We start from the raw sequence: 17,153 nt of genomic DNA on the forward strand, positions 1-17,153 counted from the left end.
CATTTTTTGGCTTGTTAAACTTGATGTCTGCATTAGTAACTGTATTTAGAGCACAACCTAGAGCTGTTTACTGAATTTCCTGTTTGCACTTATTTTTAAAATCGTTTTTTTCTCAAAACTTGCATTTTATCTGTCTTTGGCCTAGCACTCTTGTGTGGGGTCATTTACTGCACTGTTATAACTTGATACTTGTGAACCTCTGCTATCTCTGAAAAAAACAAAAAAACAAAAAAAATCTTGCTTTTTTCCCACTTTTCTGAGATTTAAAAAAGTTCAGTTACAGGCTTGCTGTTCTTGAACTGTTTGTAAGTTTCTTGGAGGCCATTTTTTGCTTGGGCTAAAGGGAAGTCTCTCTGTTGATCAGTGGCAGTGAAAAACATTGAGCAGCCTGCCTGCCCCTGTGGGAGTGGTTACTGACTTGAAACTGTAGTTTTATTGGCCATTTTGGGTCAATTCCTAACTCCTTCATCTTCCACTCTTAAAACCCTGTTTTGCGCGGTTTTGTGCATTTTTGTGCATAGCGCAACAGCGGGCAGCACCGCCTAATTGGGTTTAAACTATTCCTGGCTCCACAAAGTCTGCTCTTCACTTTTTCCCTTAGAACTGCTCTATCTCTCAATTTAAACACCATATTCTCATTCTAAGGCCCTTCACTGGTCCAATTAAGTAATCCTACAAGTTAGCACTATTAAACCATAAGCACTACTTACTCTTATACTCTCTACGATTACCCTGTCCTCTATTGGTCCGTCTTAAATTCAGTTTCCCTATATTACTCTAGCATGTCCAAAGGTCAGTCAATGGTTTCCTCTCCAGTCCAGCTGGTGAATCTGGGAATTTTGAGGCAATGTTACAACTGTCTCATGTACATGGACAACACTCTCCTCCTCCAAACAGGTTCAAATATATGTGAGAGATGCAACTATTTAGCCAAACTGGAGGCTGAGCTCTCTCATCTCAAAACTGGTGTAACCAGTTAGGAGGAGAAGGTAACCTCACACAACACAATTCCAGTATCACATAGTCCCACCACATCAGCGAACCAAACACATGAATACACAAAAACATACTCGGAGGCTCTAAATAAAAATTTACCTAAGCAACAGAGACCTCCAAAGCAGACATCCAAGCAAACGCTACCTCAAAACAAAACACACAACACATAGCCTACAAAGTCAGTGTGCCAAGCAGCCACAGCCCTTAAGGCTGAATAACACACCTGATACTCTTGTAATAGGTGACTCTATTGTCAGACACACTGATGTCCCGCTCACCAGGCTGAATAAAGAGAAGGTCATGGTGAGCTGCCTGTCGGGTGCTAGGATCCGCCACATAATGCAAGCACTCAGGTCACTCCAAAGCAAATACAAATATGACTCAGTCATTGTACATGCTGGTGTGAATGACCTGAGACGTACCTCCCTGGACTACATGAAAAGAGACATAGAGGAGCTCTCTGATCATGTAGCCCAGGCTGGTATGACCCTGACCTTGAGCAGCATCTTGCCCTCACCTAGAATGATGCCACAGTACAAAGACAAAATTATCGATTTTAACAACTGGCTAAACTTTTGGTGTCATTCAAAGGGGATCCAGTGTCTGTCAGCCTGGGATGACATGCTCGACAAGCCACATTGCTTCGCTAGGGACGGCTTGCACCTGTCACCACTGGGCTTTCGGATATTGGCAAAGGCTCTTGCCACCCCCATAGTGCCTTTTTTAGGCAAGGCTCAAAAGTCAAACCCACCCCCATAGACAGCACAAGGAACAAGAAACTAAGGGTAATGCTGCTTAACGCCAGAAGTCTTAACCTCAAGATGCATGCGCTCGAAGCTCTCCTCAGTATGGAGAACATCGATATCTGTGCAGTGACAGAAACCTGGTTCAAGGCTCCAGAGAGCACCCCAGCACTACCAGACTATACCTCATATCATGCTTTTCGGCCCCAAAACCCGGACCGAACCACAAAAGGAGGGGGAGTTTCCATATTTATCAAGGATATCCACACCACCAGGTTAGTGGCATTGCACAAAGTATCGGAGACCATCCATGTGCAACTAACAGTGGGCAAGACTGCTTTTCAGTTTATAGCATCCTACAGACCACCCTCTCAAAGTCAGGAATCCCACTCGGCTTTCCTGAAAACATTGGAGAACATGAAGATCTCTCCGAACACCATTATATTGGGTGACTTCAACTACCCAAACATTGACTGGTAGCACTACTCAAGCCCCAGCACCTTAGCCCAAAGGTTCCTGGAAATTATAAACTCAAATGCTATGGAACAACTAGTCACCACTCCCACAAGAGGGGACAACATACTAGACCTGATCATTACCAACATGGGTACTCTATGCTCCACACCAGAAGTATATCCCCCATTGGTAAGATCAGACCATAAATTAATTTCACTGGATGTCCACATCCCGACCCCACCCCAGCCCAGAAAACCACAGTGAAAAACTTCTCAAAAGCGAACTTCTCACTTCTCAAAACTGAAGTGGAATCCTTCAAGGCCCCAGGGCCAGTGGAAACTACGGCCCAAACTGCAGAATCCTATATAAACGCATTCTATGGACATCTCCAGGAATGCATGGATCATGCTATCCCAAACAAAACCAAGACCCAATCATCCAAAGGCAGGCGTCCAGTCTGGTGGACCCCTGCCATAAATAAACTGTACAACAGAAGGAGGAAGCTACTACATGATAGAGCAAAATCCCTAATAGGGAAGGCATCTCTGATCAGCACTAGCAAAAATTACGATCCCTCATAAAATCCTCCAAGGCCAACCCGAGAGAAAAATTGCACAGGACACCAAAGACAATCATAAGGCTTTTTCAGTTATGTTAGGAACCTGGGATGCAACTCCCAGACTTGTTCTGAGTTGATTCTAAGCGACAAAAATACATTGAACCCACAGACATCGCCAATATCCTGGCAGACAGGTTCAGTGCAAACTTCTCTACCCCCCCCAAAAGAGCAAGTATCTATCCCAGCAGAGGGCTGCCTCCCAAACATCTCTGATGCTCAGGTGAAGGCTGCCCTCTCCAAAGCAAAAACACTGCTTCCATGGGACCAGATGGCATCCCAGGTTGCGTCCTACATGAACTCCAAGAGGAACTAATCCCTCAAATAAAACAGCTATACAATCTCAGCCTCACTACAGGATATGTGCCCACAGAATGGCATACAGCAACAGTGGTCCCACTCCACAAAGGTGGAGCCTCTACGGACCCTGGAAACTATCGCCCCATAAGCCTGACTAGCTTAGTCTGCAAGGCTATGGAGAGGATCATCATGGAGCTCATAAACAAAGACATTGGGGACCTACAGACACTAGATCCTACCCAGTTCGGCTTTGTCAAGGGCAGATCCTGCCTTTTGAACCTGGTTGACTTCTTCAAAACAGTCACCAAAGCCATAGATGAAGGGAAGGTAGTCCACACAGCCTATCTAGACCTTGCAAAGGCATTTGACACAATACCCCACTCGGGCATCATAGATAAGCTATCCAGCTTAAATATAAACCCTATGTCACAAGATGGGTCGCAAACTGGCTCAAAGACAGAACCCACAGAGTGAGAGTTGCTGGAGCCATGTCAGACTTGAAACCGGTCACAAGTGGCATCCCACAGGGTTCTGTCCTGGGACCACTCTTGTTCGGTATATACTTTTCCGAGGTACAGGCAAGCGTGGAAGGACTATAGCTCACCAAGTTTGCAGGCGACTGCAAACTGGGCCAGAATCGACCCCCCAGCTGACACAAACATCCTTCAAAAAGGTCTCACAGAGACAGATAACTGGTGGCAGCGCCATGGTTTAAAGCTAAATGCCAAAAATGTATAGTCATACCCTTTGGCAAAACAATGTGCCCACAAATTACCACATAGCGGAAACCCATTAAGTACAGAGAAAGTTATTAGGGACCTGGGGACCCAAGTTGATAGCAATCTCTCCTTTGAAAACCACATTGCCAAAGTGGTTAGAAAGACCTTCTATATAGCCCACCTCATCACGAAGGGTTTCACATCTAGATCAAGAGAGGTAATCATGCCCCTTTATTCATCCCTCATCAGGCCCATCATAGAATACAATGCCCCTTTTGGGATGTACCTTACCCGACACCTGCAGCAATTAGAGACCCCAAAAGTATCTCACCAAGAGGATCAAGGGTCTCAAACAGATGCCATATGCTGCTCGGTTAAAAACTCCAGCTCTACTCAGTTGCATACCGCCTACTTCGAGGCGATCTGTGCCTGACATACAAAGCTATGTCAAATCCAGAATTAATGGACATGCTCCACCTCAGTAAATCTAAATCCCTTAGAGCCACATTTCGAGGTACTTGAACCTCAGCACAGAAATAAATAGAACTTGCTGGAGGGACAGGTTCATAACCCAGAGGCTCCCTCGCTCTGGAATAGAATTCCAGTTCATGTGAGGCAGAGCACCTCACTGAATCTCTTCAAGAAGAATCTCGATAGGTGGATGGGGGATCGTAGGTTTGTCCCAGGGATTACTCCCATGTCACTATTAGACAGAGGCACAGTAAACTAAACCTTAAAAGGGCACAGTATACTCAAATCAAGGGGTGGCGTAAGCCATACAGAATCGGGCTAGACTTATAATTGCCCCAGGGCAGATAGCCTAGTATGAACCTATGAACCTATAGATGAGACGTGTCACTTTTCTTTCAGAAAAGGAAAATATTTGGGCTCACATATGAGTCATTATAAACGTATACGCACCTCAGACATACATTCCATACAAACAACCATAGAGGGCAGGGATCTACAGGGCTGTTTTCCATGTGGCCACTGTACACACTGTAAAAGTATTTTCAAAACTAAGGAGTTTTCCAGTAGGAACAGTGGCAAAATATCCAGTATTACTTTTTTTGCCAATTGCCAATCAGAATGGTTAATGTCAAATGAAAAAACTTCAAAGACCAATGCACGTAAGGTTCAGGTTAAGGCACTTTTAATTCTTGCAGCAAGGAGACAAAAACATGCAAAAATACAGAGTTTGTCTGATTAGTAACAGAAAGTAAGCCATTCTTATACTGTTTTACAAGACATTGCCTTCTAAGCTGACATAATCAAGTACAAGCCTACAATATTGTTTTTTACAGCAGATGTTGTTCATGATTTTCTGCTGACATGACATTACATTACTAGATTTGTGAGACCTTTTTGAAAAATAACATGGCCTTGGAGACCACTAGCTAGTTACAATTATTTATACAGTTCTGTGTTACATTTCAAGGTACTCTGCTAATTCAAGCACAAAGCAAACACAGATTATAGTTCATATTCTTCAAGCAGTCTTTGTTCTACTTATCTATCATTTCTGCAGCTGTGTATGTTCTCATAGCACAATCAGAGCTAATTGTCAAAGTTTAATAACATTATAGAAATGGTATTGTTCTATTCATTATTTTCCTAACTAAGCAGAAAATCATCTGCTTCTCAGTAAATTTCCAAAGGCATAAGCAAGAGCTGTGCTGACAAAATACAAGGTCAGGAAGCATGATCAGAAAGCATTCACAGTTTATATGGATTTATGTAGTATGAAATAGAATAAATGTGTTAACCCTATTAGATTTTTAAAAGCACTAATACACACATTAATACATATTTTTCTAACATTTCCCCCCTATTAATACTTTTATTCTACTTTCAAAAGGCATAAACAGTTTGTTTCTTCTCCCAACCTCTTCCACTCAGGATTTGCAGTTAAGAGAGTCATTCAGTTTAAACTTATGAAAGTGTTTCAGTCTTCAACAATTCTTAAAACTCATTACTTTGATACAAGGTTTCAGAAACCGACATGTCATTAAAATCTTTGATCAGTCTTTTTATGCAGGGGATGCCACAACAAACACACACTCCTAACAGGAGCATTCCCACACAAATGGCAATTAGGATGGTACCCCACCCCCAAACCATTTCTGGAAAAAGTCCGTCAGTGGGTTTGGGCCTGGTTTAGTCATGGCCGACACTTGCTGAATTACCTCAAGGTGGTTATCTATCTCATGCTGATTGTCAGGAATGTACGAACAGCATTCTTCTTGGATTAAAGCACAAGTACGCCTTTTGCTGCTAGGGTGAAGTCGAGAGCCATGCGGTTTTGAAGCACTACAGTTCTCATAGCATTCAGTTCATCAGTTATTAATTCGAGAGCGGAAAAATTTGCATTGCTCATTACTTCAAGGAATTTAGACAGTTTTCTCAGCTCCCGAATTGATTTCACTGCTCCATATGCTGGTGATATGCCTGCCCACGATATAACAGTATCACTCAAGTCCATACATGTCAGTTTATTGCTCATGGAATGATGGTTTTTCCAGCCGGCTTCGATTTTTCCCACTGGATTCTCAGGTTTCTTAACAGGTTTCTTGGTGACCTCTCTGCCATGTCAAATTTTACCTCGAGGCAAAACTGCAGTGTGTCGTATGGCCGGAACCAGGTAACCCAAAAAACAACTGCCGGACCAATTCTCGGGTAACCATTTGCATGCCTTTTTGCCACACACAAAATAACAATCTCTATCTTAGTAGTAATTTTACTGCTGACATACGCTTGCCCTGCATGAAACATTTTCCTATCAATTATAGACAGTTGCTTAAAAAGAACAGAATTATGTTGTACTTCATTAATTGTTTTATGCATCAAGTCAAGAAATGAATCATAGTCTGTATTATAATAAGAACCTGCATTATTTGCTTTGGTGTAACATTTATAAGGAACAGTCACATTGCAATTGCTCCAACTCACCTGAACAGTATAATTTCTGTAAAAACACACATTTCCTTTCTGTGGAACAGACAAGTGCAATGCTATTTTATCTTGTGATTTAATAGTTGTGGTATCATAAATCAAGTTTTCCCAGGTCTCATTGACCCCTAGGGGGACTGCAGTCATTAATATTCCCCCGTATGCTGTTGGTAAAGCTGTGCAGATCCAGCAATTCGAAACATTAAAAGTCTCAGCATACACATATTTGATTGCTTGGTATGTGTTAAAGTTCGGGTGCCAGTCTATGAGTAATGCATCATGTTTATTCAGTTCAGCTTGTGTGGCTGGAAAAAGGAAGGGCCACAGCAAAAAGATTATTGTCATCAATATAGTTAACAGGATGATCATGCAATATTTCTGTGGTTGTTTTGCATTCCTGTTTGCTCTGGATTTTGGCATTTCTGTTCTTGTTGTGTAACAGTAACAAGATTTTTGTCCAGTTCAAAGATTTTGACCAGTTTGCAGTGTGTCAAGTGGATCCAAGATGCTCGCTCCACAACCTTAACTGCAGTGGGTGTTGACAGTAGCACTTGGTACGGGCCCTCCCACTTCGGTGTCATCTAGTTCTTTTTGATGACTTTCACCCAGACCCAAGTGCCTGGGGCCACTGCTACTTCCGATGGTCTGGTTTGTTCTTTATCTGAAACAGAAATTAACTGCAGCAAATGTTTAGAATTCAATAACTTCTGCATATACTCTGCAAGTGTACAGTCGGCTTCCTGGTCTGCGGGCATGAGAGGTGTCCACTGAGGTATATAATATGCCCGCCCAAACAATTAATCAAAAGGAGTCAATCCTTTTGCATTCGGAACAGTTCTCTTGCTCAACAGTGCCAGGGTCAGATAGTACACCCAATTTCTCTGTGTATCTTCTATAAGCTTCCTTAACTTAGTCTTTAAAATTCCATTGTGTCTCTCTACTAATCCTGAAGATTGAGGGTGATACGCACAATGATTCTTTAAAGAAATTCCAAAAAATCTGCCCAACTGTTGTATGGTTTGGTTTACAAAATGTGTGCCATTGTCACTGTAGATCCTTTCTGATATGCCAAATCTGGGAAAGATTTCTTTAACAAGGGTTTTTGCAACAGTAGCTGCATCTGGATTTTTAGTCGGAAGAGCTTCCACCCATTTGGAAAACATATCTACAATGACAAGACAGTACTTCTTATTTTCGCATTTGTTCAACTTTATGAAATCCATACAGATAGTATGTAATGGATACAGTGGTGTAGAGAAACTCCCTTGCTTAGGCTTTAACGCCCCTTGTGCATGATGTTTATTACAAACATGACATGACGAACAAAAATATTTAGTATAGTTTATGAATCCATATGTTGTGAACACTCGGTTCACTAACTGTACCATCCCCCCTGTTGAGACATGGCACTGCCCATGGCTCAACAAAGCTGCATATCTAAACAAGTTATATGGCAATATTGGTTTTCCCTCTTTGGAGATGTACAGCCCTTTCTCGAGAATTGCTCCTCGTTTTATCCATCTTTGTTTCTCAACTTGTGTAGTAAGTGTCTGCATTGTTTTCAACATTTCTAAGTCTAAAATCTCGGAGGGTTGTAATTCCTCATTCAAAAGAAATACTTCTGAAGCTGAAGCTGCCTGCTTTGCAGCTGTATCAGCTCTCGCATTACCTTTTGAAATTCTATCCTGTTGCTTGGTATGAGCTATGCATTTACAAATAGCTACTTTCTGAGGTAACTGAATAGATTCTAAAAGATCTAAAATAAATTGTGCACAATTAATCGGTTTGCCAGTAGATGTTATCATTCCTCGATTTTTCCACCGTTGTGCAAAAACATGTACAGTAGAAAAAGCGTACTAGCTGTCAGTAAAAATGTTCACACATTTACCCTTTGCTAAAGTACATGCCCGTGTCAAGGCAATCAATTCTGCTGCCTGTGCAGATAAACTGTGTGGTAAAGATTTCGCTTCTATAATGTCTGCATCAGAAACTACTGCATATCCTACTAGGTTCTGTCCTGCAGGACCCCTTTTGCATGAGCCATCCATGTAGTATGTCACCTCGGCATCATCCAAGGGAACATCCATAAAATCTTTTCTGGGCAGTGTCTTTTGCTCAATCTTCTGCAGGCAGCTGTGCGGTACGCCATCTGCAGCAGTTGGAAGCAAGGTAGACGGATTCAAAGTCGTGCATCGTTCAACTGTCATATGAGGTTGGCTCAACAATATAGTCATACAGGAAAGATGTCTAGCAGGAGAAAGATATGCTACTTTTTCTTGCAGTAAAATAATCGCGACTGCATGAGTCACTCATTGTGAGAGGATGGAACAACACTACTGAGGCCAAAGCCTGCACTGCCATTGCAGCTGCAACTACTGCTTGTACACAGTGGGGTAAAGACTGTTCCACTGGGTCCAGTTGTGATGAATAGTGAGCAATGGGGCGTTGCTTGTCCCCATGCTGCTGTGTTAACACTGATGTAATATAACCTTGCTTACAATCTACTGTTTGGAAAACACGTTTATGATAGTTTGGTAATCCTAAAACAAATGAGGATGCTATCAACTGATTCAACTTGCAGAAAGCAGATTCTGCTTCTGGTGTCCATTGTAATAAATCTTGTGCTGCCATAGGCTTCTTGTATATTAAGTAAGTCAGAGGTGCAGATTCCAAGGCATAGTTTGGAATCCAGCTCTGACAAAAATTGGTTGTACCCAGGAAGGACATCATTTCCTTCTTGGTAGTGGGTTTTGGTGCTTGCAAAATCGCTATTTTTCTGTCCTCATCTAATGTTCTACCCTCTTTGGATATTACATATCCCAGGTATTTAACTCACTTTCTCCAAAGCTGCAATTTATTTTTGTTTACTTTATGTCCTTGAGTGGCTAAAAATTGTAATAACGCTATGGTATCTTCTTTGCAATCTTGCTGGGTGGGGGCTGCCAGTAGGATATCATCAACATAAAGTAAAATCTGACTGCCTCTTGGTGGGGTAAATCCCGCCAAGTTGCTTGCCATCTCTTGTGAGAAGATTGTTGGACTTTCACAATATCCCTGTGGTAGTCGCGTATATGTATACCTTTTCCCCTGAAATGTGAATGCAAACCAATGTTGGCTGTCAGGGTGTATTGGTATCGAAAAGAACGCATTGCTGATATCTACCACAGAAAAATATTTCTGTTGAGGTTTTAAATCGTTCAACAGGGTGTGTGGATCTGGCACTGTAGGTGCCCCTGGTATTACTGCGTCATTTACAGCTTGTAAATCTTGGACCATACGCCATTCTCCATTTGCTTTCCTAACTGGAAATAAGGGTGTGTTACATGGTGAATCAGGAGATTCCACCAGTACTCCTTCCTTAAGTAAAGCTGCTATTATAGGTTTGATTCCTACCTCTGCATCTTTTCTTAAGGGATATTGTCTCTTCTGTGGTCTAAATGCTGATTTTGGCATGATAGTAACTGGTCCTGCTGTACGAATAAGTCCTACATCTGATTTTCCTGTTGACCAGAGAGTTTCTGGTATGTTTTGTAAGGCATCTTCTTCCTCTTTCAATAAGAGTGCTAATCAACTGTCCTCGCTAGACTGCAAGCGTACAGCTGGGTGTGTCTGTGTTATCCAATTTAACTTCTGCTTCTGTACTCCCTGTTCTGACAGTTCTAACTCTGTCTGTTTTTCCCATCTCGTGACTTTTTCTCCTAAGTCTGCCCATTTTACATTCTTGTCCTTAGTCAAGCTAACACGTGGTAATCGATTAGATTTATAAAGTGCAAAGAATTCCTGGGGCAATGAACAGCTGACTACACTGTTCCCTTCTATGTCCCAGTACAGATTACGTAATACTAATCTGTTTGCACGGTTTCTAAACAATTCTTGCTCATATTCCTTATCAGGTCCTGGTGTGCTACAATAATACAGAGTACAGTGCAACAAATGCTGTTTATCAATGTCAAGGGAGGGGAACTTGCTGATAGCTACGTTCATCAACTCCACGGTCACCGCCCCTGGACCAGTCGTAATCAAGTCCTGGCTGTACCAATAAAATGTTTTACCCTCCGATTGCACGGTAAAGGTGTCAATTTGTCACTGTGCTTCTATACCCTGCATAGTCAGAACTACTGCTATACCAAATAGCTGCATAAGGTCTCTGCCCAAGAGGTTTACTGGGCATTTTGCAGAAACAACAATTTTGCTTTTCTGGGTCAATCCTGAAACAGAATCAATTATCACAATATTATGGGAGAGGGGCTTCTGATACAGCTGTCCATTAGCTGCTTTCACTAATAAGTAATCAGGTGACTCTGAGTTCTCTGGCAGTTTGGAGGGATGTATCAGGGTTCGTGAGGCTCCTGAGTCACACAAAAATGTGACTTCCCTCCCTTCGACCAGGAGTGTGACTTCTGGTTTTGTGTCTGCTAAATAGAGCTCTAAGCTCAATAAAGCCAAATACAATATTTCATTTTCTTCACTATCCGTGACTTCCTGCACTTCCTCTATTTCTTCTGTCACATTCTCTACTCCCTCTATCACATTCTCATTTGTCCTTTCTCCACTATCCCCTTCTAGTGATTCCTGACTACCATATAGTCAGTCCTCACCCTCCGTATCTTCCGTAGTTGCCTTTTTGTTTTTCTTGCAATCCCTTGCCAAATGTCCTTTCTTACCGCATTTAAAACACTCCCCCCTTTTCTTTCGCCCTTCAAAGTCCTCTGATCGTTGATCAGATTGTTTGTTTCCTTGGGCATTTCTCTTGTCCTTTTTCCTGGACTGTACTACATAGACTTCTGCTCCATCTTCTACAGAAAATACTTGGGCTTTCTTTTTCTTTTTGCTATTAAAATGCCTTTCGGCATGTCTAGCATATTCAAGTAATGACTGTAACCTGCTTGTATGATGATCTACCATGTGCTTTGTAATAAAGCTGCTTATAGGTGCAATACTGCCTTTCAAAAATGCATTCTTTAACTGCTGCTCATATGGGGAATCATGTCTCTGGTCTTCAGGAATCTGCATTCCACAATGGTTATTAAAACACTCTAACAATCTGGCATAATATCTGTCAATAGTTTCACCTTCTTGTTGGATGCATTGATTAATGCAAGTCCAGTCTGCCCTAGGCTTCCATTTCTCAGAGATTCGGTCTGTAAGACCTTTTGTTGTCTAACTCTGTGCTGCTATGTGGGAGTGGTTTATGTTCAGCGTCACGGGGATTCCACTTGCCACTGATCATGTGCCAATCTGGTCCCACGATCTGTCTGACTACTTTTTCTACTTCGTCTCCATTTAGGTTATAACTTAACCTCATGCCTTGTAAGTCTTCTAAAAATTTTCTAAAATTAACTTTTGGATGGGGAATTCCCTCTGTGGCTTTCTGGATGTCTTCCGGTGTCCACGGTCTATACACTAGGAGTGTTGGGTCCTGACCTTCTTGTCCTGCCTGAGGATTAGGCACTTCTATAAGTGGGCATATTTCTTCTTCACTCATATATCGTGAATTTCTACCCATTTGATATAGCTCAATGTCCCCTTTTGAGTTTCCTGCCTGTGCTCGAGACCTGGTCTCGACTGGATCTCTAACAAACGGTGTTGTTTTTGTAGTGTCTCTACTTACAGTGATAGCAGGATATCGCGGGGGTGGACTAACTTGTTCACTTGCCTCATAATCTGGTAAGGGAGGTGGATGGGCTGATGCTATTACTAAGTTATTGTCTTCTTTATCTAAAAACATTGCTTTTGAATTATTACTCTTTTGTTCCCTACGGTTTGCTTCCTCAATCCACCTGTGTGCCTGAGGAATTCCTAATTTACGTTGGTTTTTTACCTGACCTCTGGAATCAGTTTTAAGCTGTTTGACAAGTTTAACAAGTGAGGATTTTTCTAATTTACCATCGAATTCATACTTATTAACCCATTTTGAGTAGTATTTAATATTATAGGCATGCTGTGATTGCATATATTTCACATCTTTGGTTAACGGGGGAGTTTGGGGTCTTTCTGTGCACTTATTTCCCATTTTTTTCTAACCTTAAAAATGTTACGTAACCCTTCTTATCTTTTACGTGGTACCACGGGTGTTTTTTACAGTCTCTCCAGAATGACTGCCTACCTATTCTGTTTCCCCGATCTATGACAAGACAGCAATCTTTTTATCCCTGACTTGTACTAAGCAAATCTCTTGACAAAACAATGCTAATCAAGTCCCTGATCCAAAACAGAAAAAAGGTAAATTCACCTTACCTGAGCCTCCATGATTGGTCACCTGTTTCGAGATAAACCCGTTCTTCAGTCACAGATCAGAAAGTGGCTGGCCTCTTTTGTATGACAATTCAGTCGGAGGTCTTTTCAGATAAGAAGAACCAATGTGGCTTCTTCCCCGTACAGTTTCAAGCCACCTGGCCTGTCTGATCTGAGCTGAAGTGAAGGTTTCTGGTCCGAAGGACCAATCTGTCAAAGGAAAAAACTTCAAAGACCAATACACGTAAGGTTTGGGTTAAGGCACTTTTAATTCTTGCAGCAAGGAGACAAAAACATGCAAAAATACAGAGTTTGTCTGATTAGTAACAGGAAGAAAGCCATTCTTATACTGTTTTACAAGACATTGCCTTCTAAGCTGATGTAATCAAGTACAAGCCTACAATATTGTTTTTTAGAGCAGATGTTGTTCATGATTTTCTGCTGACATGACATTACATTACTAGATTTGTGAGAAACTTTTTGAAAAATAACATGGCCTTGGAGACCACTAGCTAGTTACAATTATTTCTACAATGCTGTGTTACATTTCAAGGTACTCTGCTAATTCAAGCACAAAGCAAACACAGATTATAGTTCATATTCTTCAAACAGTCTTTGTTCTACTTATCTATCATTTCTGCAGCTGTGGATGTTCATAGCACAAACAGAGCTAATTGTCTAAGTTTAATAACATTATAGAAATGGTATTGTTCTATTCATTATTTTCCTAACTAAGCAGAAAATCATCTGCTTCTCAGTAAATTTCCAAAGGCATAAGCAAGATTTCAGCTGTGCTGACAAAATACAAGGTCAGGAAGCATGATCAGAAAGCATTCGCAGTTTATATGGATTTATGTAGTATGAAATAGAATAAATGTGTTAACCCTATTAGGTTTTTAAAAGCACTAATACACAAATTAATACATATTTTTCTAACAGTTAATTTATATGGCCACATGCAGCTGCTCTGCCTTTTATGTTGGCCAAACCTCAAGACCATTTAAGTTCAGAATTTCAGAGCATTTAAGCAATATTAGGACCAAGAGAATCAAACACCCTAATGACAATTTTCACTTTAACATTACAGATAAAATACAGGGCAACAATAATAATAAATCAGGCTGGCATCAACTATTCAATAATAAAGAGAAAAAATGGATTGTTAAACTAGGGGCATTATTCCCTCCAGGACTCAATGAATATTTCTAATACTTTTATATAAGTGTAATTTCTTTAATTAACCTCCAGGTGGACCAACTACTATTTAAGGGGAATGTTTGTTATGAAGCATTGATACACTGATGAAGGCTTAATAACTATTTAGCTGAAACCGGTCTGTTTGTTTTCCTTATTGCATTTACAATAAATCTTATTGTCACTGCTTTGCTGGCTCTTGCTTTTTTGAATTGTTTGTGGTAGAAGACAGAGTTTAGCAGAAAAAGTCCATTATACAGAATGTGCCAGTTGTGTTCTAAAGGGTTTAAGGTGTACTGGTTTTAAAAGCTTAACCATCTAATGCCGATTTTGGTACTTTGGGGCTCCTTGAATTTCATTGATTCAAACAACAGACCTGTAGGTGGTATAGGTCTACTACAATGTCTCACAATACATATTATCTTAAATTATGTTAGCAGCCACTGCCTGGATTTAGGATGTTTAGCTTCAAACTCTGTAGTCTTATTTCCAAATTCAAATACAAGCAGATATTGTTTAATAGAAGAGACAATCATTCATAGGTTCATAGGTTGGTACTAGGCTATCAGCCCTAGGGCCTATACAAGCCTAGCCATAACAATTTCCTGGCTATTTCTCCCCACACTATTTACTTCCCTGGACCCCTGTCTAGCAGTGTGACTGACGTGATCCCCGGGGTGAATTTCCTTTCTCTTATCCAATCGTCAAAGTTCCTTTTGAAGAGGGCCAAAGAGGCACTCTGCTTGACATGTATGGGCAATCTATTCCAGAGTCTGGGGAGTCTCTGGGTCAGGAACCTATCCCTCCAGCATGTTTTGTTTATTTTGATGACAGGGTTTAGATCCCTGGAGCATGTGGCTCTGAGGGATTGGGATTTCTTTAAGTGTAGCATGTCCAACAGCTCTGGGTTTGACATGGCCTTGCATGTTAAGCAGAGATTGCCTCTGAGTAGACCATATGCGACAGAGTATAGCTGGAGATTTTTAAGGCGGTCAGCGTAGGGCATCTGCTTTAGGCCTGTAATTCTTTTAGTGAGGTATTTCTGCGGCCTTTCCAGTTGTTTAAATTTAAATGTTATTAACATAAATGCAATGTTCCAGCTGAGTACTTGTGCTTCACCCATAGAATTTGTTAGATTTTTATTCAGTGGTAAAACAAAAACTAAAGCAATGCATTTCCCATTCAGGTTTGATGGCACAAATTCTTAGCCGGATTTGATATTTTTAGTAATCAAGTACACTTGTTAAGTCCTACATGACTATCTGATACCAGGAGAAAATATCTACATTTTCTGTAAATCCTTGTAACTATATTTTATTATAGAGAATGGGAAATCATAAAGTAATTTATATGTCAAATAAACCTTTGTAAGCATTATTCTATGTTTATATTTATGTCAAAACATACCCCGAAATTCATGAAGCTCGGTGCAAGGACGGCGTTAGGCTTGTGCCGACCATGCGGCATTAGAGATGGTGCAGTAGCACCATATGCATATTAATGAAGGCTCACTGTCACCACAACCACGTGCATAGGAAACATGCGCGAGTGCAGGGGGCGTGTCCAAGCACCGCATGCAGGTGTGGACATATCAGCTACTTACATGCAACCTAAAATGCTGAATAGTACAGCCTGCCTCTAATAGTTATCACACCTGTCAGTGTCCATGGATACTGAAAAGTATGCAAAGCATGCAAGACAGTTTTGTGAATGCAAAAATAAGAAGCAAACACAAATGCACGTAGCTGAATATTGAGTCCCCATCCCTCGAACAAATGACATTTAAAACCCTGTGCCCATATTTCATTGTAGTGTCAATAGTTATACCAAGTGGAAGTGAAATGCATCATGTTAGCGCACTGCCAATAGCTAAGCCTAGCCCAATGGTCAGGGTTACCACCTGTCCCACATTGTGAGGGACAGTCCCCCTCTGGGCAGTTGTGTCCATATCAAAACCATTATAAATGTAAAATGTCCTGCGATCATAGGACATAATTATGTCCCACATCTTATGTAATAGTCACATACAATACTTATTTCTGTATGTAAAATACCTACATGTTACAAGAAACAGAATAAGCAAGTAAATGAAACCGAAGAAGCAGCTAAACTGCTACAATAATAAGCTTACATTTAGGCATAAAACAAAAGTACTATCCGTTGAACTGACAGTGGGTATGTGTTGGCCTGTAAAATCTGATGTGTGTCCCAAATATATCCCATCCTGGCCATATGAAAAGGTGGCAACCCTACCAATGGTCAGAGCATTTGCCCAAAATCTGCCCATTCGCGGTCCAAGGCGTCCTTGTCAGGATGGGCCAAAGATGAATGTGTATTACCTGGGTCTACCTACCATGTCATGAAAGATAAGTATTTGCGTGTACCTATGTGTGTGATGTACAGCATGTGGAAGGTGAAAAATGCTAGGGTAGTCCTCACAACCATACAGGTACCAGAGATATGTAGTGTATGCGATGTGCTCCCTTGACCGTGCCATGGGCCATCAACCAGAGAAGGGATGGATGGAGTGTGTGGAATATGGGGGTGGGGGGACGGGTAATGTAATAATGCACCAAGGGGAGACGGTGTTGGATGCACAATAGGTGAACTAGAGGTGTACGAGGGAGCAGTGGGTGAATCAGAAAGAAACACAAAGAACAAACATACACATCCTGAATACAACCTGACAGGCTATACTGTAGAACACAATCCCACAAACATATGAATATTAAATTTGTGCGATACACATGTACAGAAATATCACCGGCACATACCCACATAATGGTCTGGCCTGAACTGAGCCATCCAACCACAACACACCTGGATGCATAATTGAATATGCATCATCCCCTCTACAGCACCCCCCCCCCCATTTCTGAACGTCCACCAAATCCAGCTATACTCGGGCAGCTAGCTTGGTGCAGCCATATCTGCACATAGTGACCA

The sequence above is a fragment of the Protopterus annectens genome, chromosome 1.part0, assembly GCF_019279795.1.
Source record: "Protopterus annectens isolate FY-2018-M chromosome 1.part0, PAN1.0, whole genome shotgun sequence".
NCBI lineage: Eukaryota > Metazoa > Chordata > Ceratodontiformes > Protopteridae > Protopterus > Protopterus annectens.